The 7,867-nt window shown below is 43.5% G+C and overlaps 1 non-coding gene across 1 annotated transcript; it reads left to right on the top strand.

Annotated features, from left to right (window-relative positions):
- The first annotated feature begins 864 nt into the window (after positions 1-864).
- On the top strand, positions 865-936 carry TRNAR-UCG. The gene has a single exon. It is a non-coding gene; the product is annotated as a tRNA-Arg (tRNA).
- The last annotated feature ends 6,931 nt before the right edge of the window (positions 937-7,867 follow it).

Raw genomic sequence — 7,867 nt, forward strand, 5'->3', positions numbered from 1 at the left:
ATCCGATCCTACGTGTTCAAACCCAGTTTTCACCCCAAAGGCTCATTTCCTCAGGGCTTCTTCCTCTTGGTTCTTTGAAGCACTCGGTTGCCTATTCTGCACCCTGTCCGTGGCTCCCAGCTTGCTCCTCCCAGCAAGGCAGAGAAAACAATCAAGTTTATAGGCTCACAAACTGGTAGCACCCAAGCCAACTCATAAAAGCCATCAGGAGAATGAGCCCTATTTCTAAGCAAGGGATAGTTTTATGTGACGATTCCAGTCAGATATAGATTCATGAGCACTTGATTCACTGACACTGTTCTTACATGAGAAGCATGCCCAAGGTACTTAAGAAATTACCCACACGAAGGTTCCTGCCGTAGTCCCTTTTGTAGACATGGCAGAGCTTTCCCCTTCAACCCCCCCCCCCCCCTTCTCCCCTGCACAGGGCCTCCTGGGCACCTGTCAGCCCTTCCCTGAGCTGTTGTGAGTTCAGAGTATCAGGTCATGCATCTGTTGGTAACAGATTCTCATAGATACCTTTTCTCAGTACCTTTTGGACTGTGACAAATATTACCTCGTGCACGTGATAATATTTTGTATCAGCTAATTAAACATGCTGCATTAATATATATAAACATTTTCCTTATAGTATCTTTCACCAAATACAATGTATACATTTAAAAGGTAACCAAATGACTTCCCTCTCTTGTTACAATAAATTACATCTAAACCAGTATTAACCACCTAGTTCCCTCACTATTAGTTTTGGATTCAAATACTGGTTACACCACCATCAGCAAGATGGCCATGGAAAATTAATTCCATAAAATGGTGATTAGGAATATACATCAGTTAGTTTAATATGAAGACTAAAGAGGGCATGCCTGGGTAGCTCAGTCGGTTAAGCGTCTGACTTCGGCTCAGGGTTCGTGGGTTCGAGCCCCACATCGGGCTCTGTGCTGACAACTCAGAGCCTGGAGCCTGCCTCGGATTCTGTGTCTCCCTCTCTCTCTGCCCCTTCCCCTGCTTGTGCTCTGTCTCTCTCTCTCAAAAATAAATAAGCATCAAAAAAAAATTTTTTTAACCTGAAGACTAAAGGTAACAGGTATGAAATCACCTAAAACAGCACCTTGATTGAGGTGAGCGCTTCGCATGTTCTTGTTTGTCAAGTGAACGCCCTCCTTCTCTTCCTGTTTCTACTTGTTCAGCCAAATTGTCAGTATCCAATTTTTTGGTTATTTTAGTGCTCTTAAATATGAATGTAGTTCTTTGCTTTTTGTCTGTTCCAATTCACTGTGTGGTTGACCATCCATTTTAGAGCGGTAATGTCATTTTGAGTTCAAATTATATTTAACAAAATTTATCTTTTTCGGTTTTGAGTCACTCACGGATTGGATAGGCGTGCCTTTTCATTTTCACCCAAGTCAGTCATGAGCGTGATGCCTATTCTAGTGCCATGGACAGACACTGTTCGTCCCCACCAGCCCAAGCCTGTTCTGATGCATTTACCGTGACAGGAAATGTCCATCCCACGTGGTCCCTGAGTGCCGTGTTATTACCAGGTTTTACTATTATCCCTTATTCAGCACAGTACTTGCTGATTTAATTGACTGTTTCCTCCAAACAGAGGCTTTGTCCCCTGAGGTCAAGGAACACACCCTGCTCACAATCCTGTCCCCTTGTCCAGGTGGCACAAAGTAGGTTATTGACATGGTTGTTTCCTTTTCCTACTTACCTCTTTCCAAACTGGTGGGAACCCACTTACCAACTCTTTCTCCAATCACAAAGCAGTTTTACATCAAAATTATTGAAATTTCAAACACTCTGCTGTCAATTTTGCTCTTTGATCAACATATGAAAGTACAAAAAGACATCATTTTCCCTTTTTTTGTCATTACTGGACTCCTAGGAATAATTCCACAACTAATAACAACGTTGATGACCCTTGCTGCTTGGTTGTCTGTATTTTTTTTTAATTTTTTTTTTCAACGTTTATTTATTTTTGGGACAGAGAGAGACAGAGCATGAACGGGGGAGGGGCAGAGAGAGAGGGAGACACAGAATCGGAAACAGGCTCCAGGCTCTGAGCCATCAGCCCAGAGCCTGACACGGGGCTCGAACTCACGGACCACGAGATCGTGACCTGGCTGAAGTCGGACACTCAACCGACTGCGCCACCCAGGCGCCCCTGTCTGTATTTTTTTAAGTCTCCTTGGTCACAATCTCTGTTTATTTGACTACCTAGTGCTGCATTCAAACTAAAGACCAAATTCATGGTATAGAAATTATCTGATTTAAAAACAGAAGTAAAATTTCGAAAGTATTTTACTGTGATTTCAGGACAGGTTGAAGAGAAGTGATGAAATCGAACTGAGTAAGGAGACAAAGGAATATAAACCGATTTACATGGCCAGATTGGGCAACTTCTCCAGGGAGAAAAATTGATAATGATCAGTACAGAAAACATAGAGTTGAGGAGAATCTTAAGACATTCTATGATGTTTACCAGGAAATACTAAAGGTACAAACATGAAAAGACTGAAAGTCACGAGCATAGACTAGAGAAAACAGAACCAGTCTCCAGATGGTCCATCTTATGTGATAAGAAGACAAGAGCTGTATTCAAAGACGCAAGAGAATAGAATGTACTGACTGGAAGACAATACATTTCAAATCAAGAAGTTCACTCCAAAATTAATCCCACATGGATTTGCAAATAGATGTTAGAACCACTTAAAATCAAAAAGAAAATAAACATAATCATTTTCAGCTTTCTATAAAAGCAAAATAAGAATTTTGAAAAGTGGTAGGCAAAACCAGATATAACATTATATGAAACAGTATTAATATGAATGACTGCCACTCAAGAAATTAATTACAATTGGTGAGCTCTGTGCAGTCTTTAATCTTCTCATTAATGTCAGTTAAGAATCCCAATGCCCTTTCTAACTTTGAGAATTCTTTAACGGCTGACTGTTTACCTGCCTGATATATTTTCTCTATATTCTACTTAAAATATGAATTGTTTTTCTTTTGTTTATTTTTTTCTTTCATTTTATAATAAGAAGGTAGAATAAGCCTTATGGCACCTTCAACATTCTGCTCAAAAATGTCTTTAGCTAAGTCAGCAAATTTGTGAGATGCTTTTCTTACTTCCCACATCACCGCAAGTGACCACGCCCTCCATACCTCTCCACGGGTCCTTTCCTCCTGAATTCAGGGGTCATTTCTCACCCTTCCCGCACTTTCCTTCAAACCCTTTCTAGTAGTTTCCTTAAGGTCCATTATGCTTCCAGCAATATCCAGTTCAACAATCCACACCACACATTTTAGGTTTTGCTTCCTCACACCAAGCTCTGTCCTGTTTACTAGTGGATGCAAAGTTCTCCAAATTTAGTGTCATAAATTACCAAGCATCTTACGATGCTCAAGGCTTTTGTGGCTTACGAGTTTAGACAGAGCACAGCGAGGATGTCTTGTCTCTGCTCTATCTCTGGAGACTCCGCTGGAAAGATTCAACCAACCTGGAGTAAGCTGAACAGCTAGAGGCTGGAGTCGTGAACACCTCTTTGCATATGTGGAAGGTGTCTGGGAGGGGATGACACAGACATTTGGCTCAGTCAGACTTGACCAAAGCACCTGCTAGAGGCCTTTCCTAGATGTGGCTTGGGATTCCAGCCAGTCTGCTGGTACCAGGGTAGTCAGAATTCTCACATGGAAGTTAGAGGCTCTGAGAAGTGATGCTCCAGTAAAGACTGAAAGCGTCCTGGCACTTCAGCACCTAACCTTGCAGAAACATGTGGCCTCATTTGTGCCGTACTCGTATCACAGCATTCACGAACCAGGCCAGACAGGGGAGCAGGGACACGGACCCCTGACTCTCAGCGTCAGGAACACAAACAATTCGCACACAGGTTTTGTACTCATCAGACACATAACCCTGAATTCCCTGAGTATTTATAGAGTGAAGTGATTTTTCAGACCGTCATTGCCGTATGGATTTCCCTTTTTGTGAAATGTCTGTTCAAGGTTTACCTATTTTTGTGAGTTGTCTGCCATTTTGCTACTACTGAGTTGTTTAGATTTATGTCAGAATTTAATCTACCTCCTTCCTATCCACTTATCTCTTATGATGTATATATATTTTAATCTCTTTATCCTGACTATTTAGTTATTTTTATGACATGTTTGGTCCATGTAAATTTAGTCGGCCATTACTAAAAGTTCGCATTGTTTCTTTGGAAGCATTTACAATCTTTTTATACTTAATATTCTGTAATTTCATGAATCTTTGATTGGGTGTAATTTTTGTCACGGGCAATAGATGAACGCATTCATTCTGAAGCACTTAGTTTTTGTAATTCTCTTGTATTTTTGTTTTAGTTGCCCCTTCAATGTTCTCTGTTTTAACGACATATTTATTAGTATTGTATTGAGCCCCTGGGTTGATCTTTCACTCGTATTTCTCTCTCCCTCTTTGTCTCATGATTTTCAATGGATTATCAAAGTTACTTTTCAAAACCTCTAATTAAATATTTTTTCAGCATTTTTTTTTAAATTCTAGAGGATTTCTTTTATGTTTTCTGTTGTTCAAAATACTCAATTCTTGCTTTGCGGATGGAACATGTTTTAGTTGTTTCCTTGCATACGATTTAGTTTTTGCTACCACATGTTTTTCTGCATTTCACGCGGGGGGAGTGGGGGGCCGAAAGGTGCTGGACACCTCTGAGTTCAACGTGGGGCTTTTCACTCCTGAGTGACCTTCACCGACGATGTGGGTAACAAAGGCCGGAATAGAAGGCTTTGTCCTTCTATGGCTTACACACCCACATAAGGAGAAATTCTGGAGGTCAAATACGTGCATACATTTTTTCATACCTTCCAATATTGGCCACTAAACTAATCCCAATATTTGCAGCCACAAGTTTCATTCGTATCTGTTTCCTGCCTGGCTTTTCAGAGCACCGAGACCCTCTGAGATCTTGCCACAGGACTTGCTCTTCCCCGATCATAGCCTTTTCCTCGCATTCTTCCAGCCTGCTCTACTGGTTACCAGTGTGCTGGTTACTCTCCCTGCCCATTAGACACAGTGACATTTCCGGTGTGCTGCGTTTCCTTCCACTCCTTCCCGAAATGAAGATGTATACCACTTTTAGGTCTTCCCTCTCATTCAGCGGAATCTTGATCGAGAAGCACGGGTGCGTAGTTCTGCATCTACACTGGGGACTGAGGACCTAAGAGCCCCTGAGGACCACTGGAAAAGGAGGAGCCTCTCCACTGCACCTTTGTGAAATCCGGGCAGCGGAGAGTAGCTAAAGTACCGGAGTTCAATGATGGAATGCAGGATGGGGACGAAGAAGGTTTCGAGAACACTGCAGAGCGGTTTTATTGTAGTAGCTGCTCGTCTCGTCCCTCCATAAGAGGCGGCTGGGTCACGAAAGCACCGACTTCACCCTCATCAACTTTCATCTGTTCACTTTCATCAACTTTTCACCGATATACAGTGTAAGTTCCTGGAAAAGAACGAAGTCTGTGCTTGCTGCCGCTTTACCTGCGGTGTGCTTGCAGGTTCGTTCTGCCCACGGCACCTGCCCCTGCGACACGGCTGGACGCTACCTGCCCTCTGAGCTCTCGGAGAGCCTACCCGCCCCCGACCCAGTGACGGCTAAAAGGAGGATCTAAACCCGTCCTGTCACTACTTCGCCGCCAGAAACAAATGGCAGGAGTAAAGCCTTACATTTTGTCAACTTGTCACCGAGGTGACAGAAGACGGCTCTGAGCCCGAAGATGTGTACAGGGAAGGGATGGGTTTGGGCAGGTTAGGAGATACGGTCGTGAGGGAAATGTGCATACCTAATTAGCATGCAGCAAGCTGTGGAAGGCGGGAAGGGCCGAGATAAAATGAATGGCTTAAAAAATTCCGGGAGCAGAAAATGCCATTAACCGCGACGCTCAGAAACAAATAAGCACCTGCCGCAACCTCTCTTATCTGGGTGCGGAGACCAAGGGGGTGCTGGGAATAGCTCCTCGACTGATAGAAATTCAAGATCCGGACTTGCCCAACTCTCCTAGACCTCTCCATAAAGAGAAGAAGCGTCTTCTCTTCAGACATGTGCCTGGGGCCCTCCTGATGTCATTTCCCAGCGTGGAGCCGTGGAGTATTTAAGCTTGAGGCTGGAGGAAGAAGCAATAACCAGTAGGTATCAGCTTCAGCTCTTTAAGGCTGGCTGACACAAGGACCCTCTAGTAATGCGTGAAATACCCACTGACGTCACAGCTTCCTGTTTGGAAATGTGCCTCGTGCTATTCTTTGGGGTGACAAGGACCAACATGGACCAGGTGATGGAATAATTTCATAAATTATGAAACGGTTGGGGGAGACACTCATGAGATCCTCACAAATAGGATCTTTTTTTTTTCAACATTTATTTTTTTTTTATTTATTTATTTTTTTTTTGGGACAGAGAGAGACAGAGCATGAACGGGGAAGGGGCAGAGAGAGAGGCAGACACAGAATCAGAAACAGGCTCCAGGCTCTGAGCCATCAGCCCAGAGCCTGACGCGGGGCTCGAACTCCCGGACCGCGAGATCGTGACCTGGCTGAAGTCGGACGCTTAACCGACTGCGCCACCCAGGTGCCCCAACAAATAGGATCGTTTTAAACTGAAACACTCATTCTTGCCCATGTTCTGGTAATATTTCATCTGTGATTTGCTTAATTGCCAAACAGGTATGAGGGCCAGCAGCTAAAGGGATGAGTAGTAAGATAAAACACGAAAGAAATGTTAGTGGATTGCAATTACCAATCAGCTTTTACTAAATGAAATGGAACAGGGAGGACCCTTAACTATTACCTACTCAGGCTAATACACACACAGTTTACAATTATAGGCTGTGTTTCACACCCCAGATGTCACCGCAACGCACGGTGTGTATTTTCCTAGCTAGACTGAAAGCAGGGGTCAGCAAACTGTGGTCCGCAGGCCAAACCCAGCCAACAGCCAATTTTATTTATAAAATTTTATTGACTGTTGGCCTATCTTTTGTTTATGTATCGTCTACAGGGGCTTGATCTCACTGCCACGGCAGAGTTGAATAATTTCAACAGAGACTATCTGGCCCACAAAACCTAAAATATTCATTCTCTGGCCCTCTGTCATAAATGTTTATCATCCCAGACCGAAGCCAAGTCAGCGGAGTGATTTGCCTACGAGGACAACGATGACTTTTTCTTGGAAGTTTGGTGTCTGGACAGTTTGTGGGAACCCTGCTCTTCTCTCGTGAGAACTTACTGGAAGCATCGTTTTCATGCATATTTTAACAGGGAGAAACTAGACGGTGTCCAAAAACAAGACAGCAGAATGATATGGAGGCTCAAAATAGTATTTCCAATTGTGGCCGAAAGCAAAAACAAAACTGGAGGTGTTTCCCCTCAAGAAACGGGCAACGGTTAGGCAGGATAATTCTGGCAAAGAAATCGCATCACATTTTGGGGGCTCTATCATGTGGAGGGAAGAGTGGGTCTGAACCTGGAAAATTAAAAAAATTTTTTTTTCAACGTTTTATTTTATTTTTGGGACAGAGAGAGAGACAGAGCATGAACAGGTGAGGGGCAGACACAGAATCAGAAACAGGCTCCAGGCTCTGAGCCAGCAGCCCAGAGCCCGACGCGGGGCTCGAACTCACGGACGGTGAGATCGTGACCTGGCTGAAGTCAGACGCTTAACCGACTGCGCCACCCAGGCGCCCCCTGAACCTGGAAAATTTTAAATGTAAACCCAGAGATTATGAATTTCACAGCAAGGCATATTTTGACTAAAATCAGCCAGAACGGTCAAATATTTAGAAGTATCCAAAAATGAAAAGGGTTGTTTCTACAGAGAGC

Source organism: Felis catus, chromosome D2, assembly GCF_018350175.1.
Source record: "Felis catus isolate Fca126 chromosome D2, F.catus_Fca126_mat1.0, whole genome shotgun sequence".
Lineage (NCBI taxonomy): Eukaryota > Metazoa > Chordata > Mammalia > Carnivora > Felidae > Felis > Felis catus.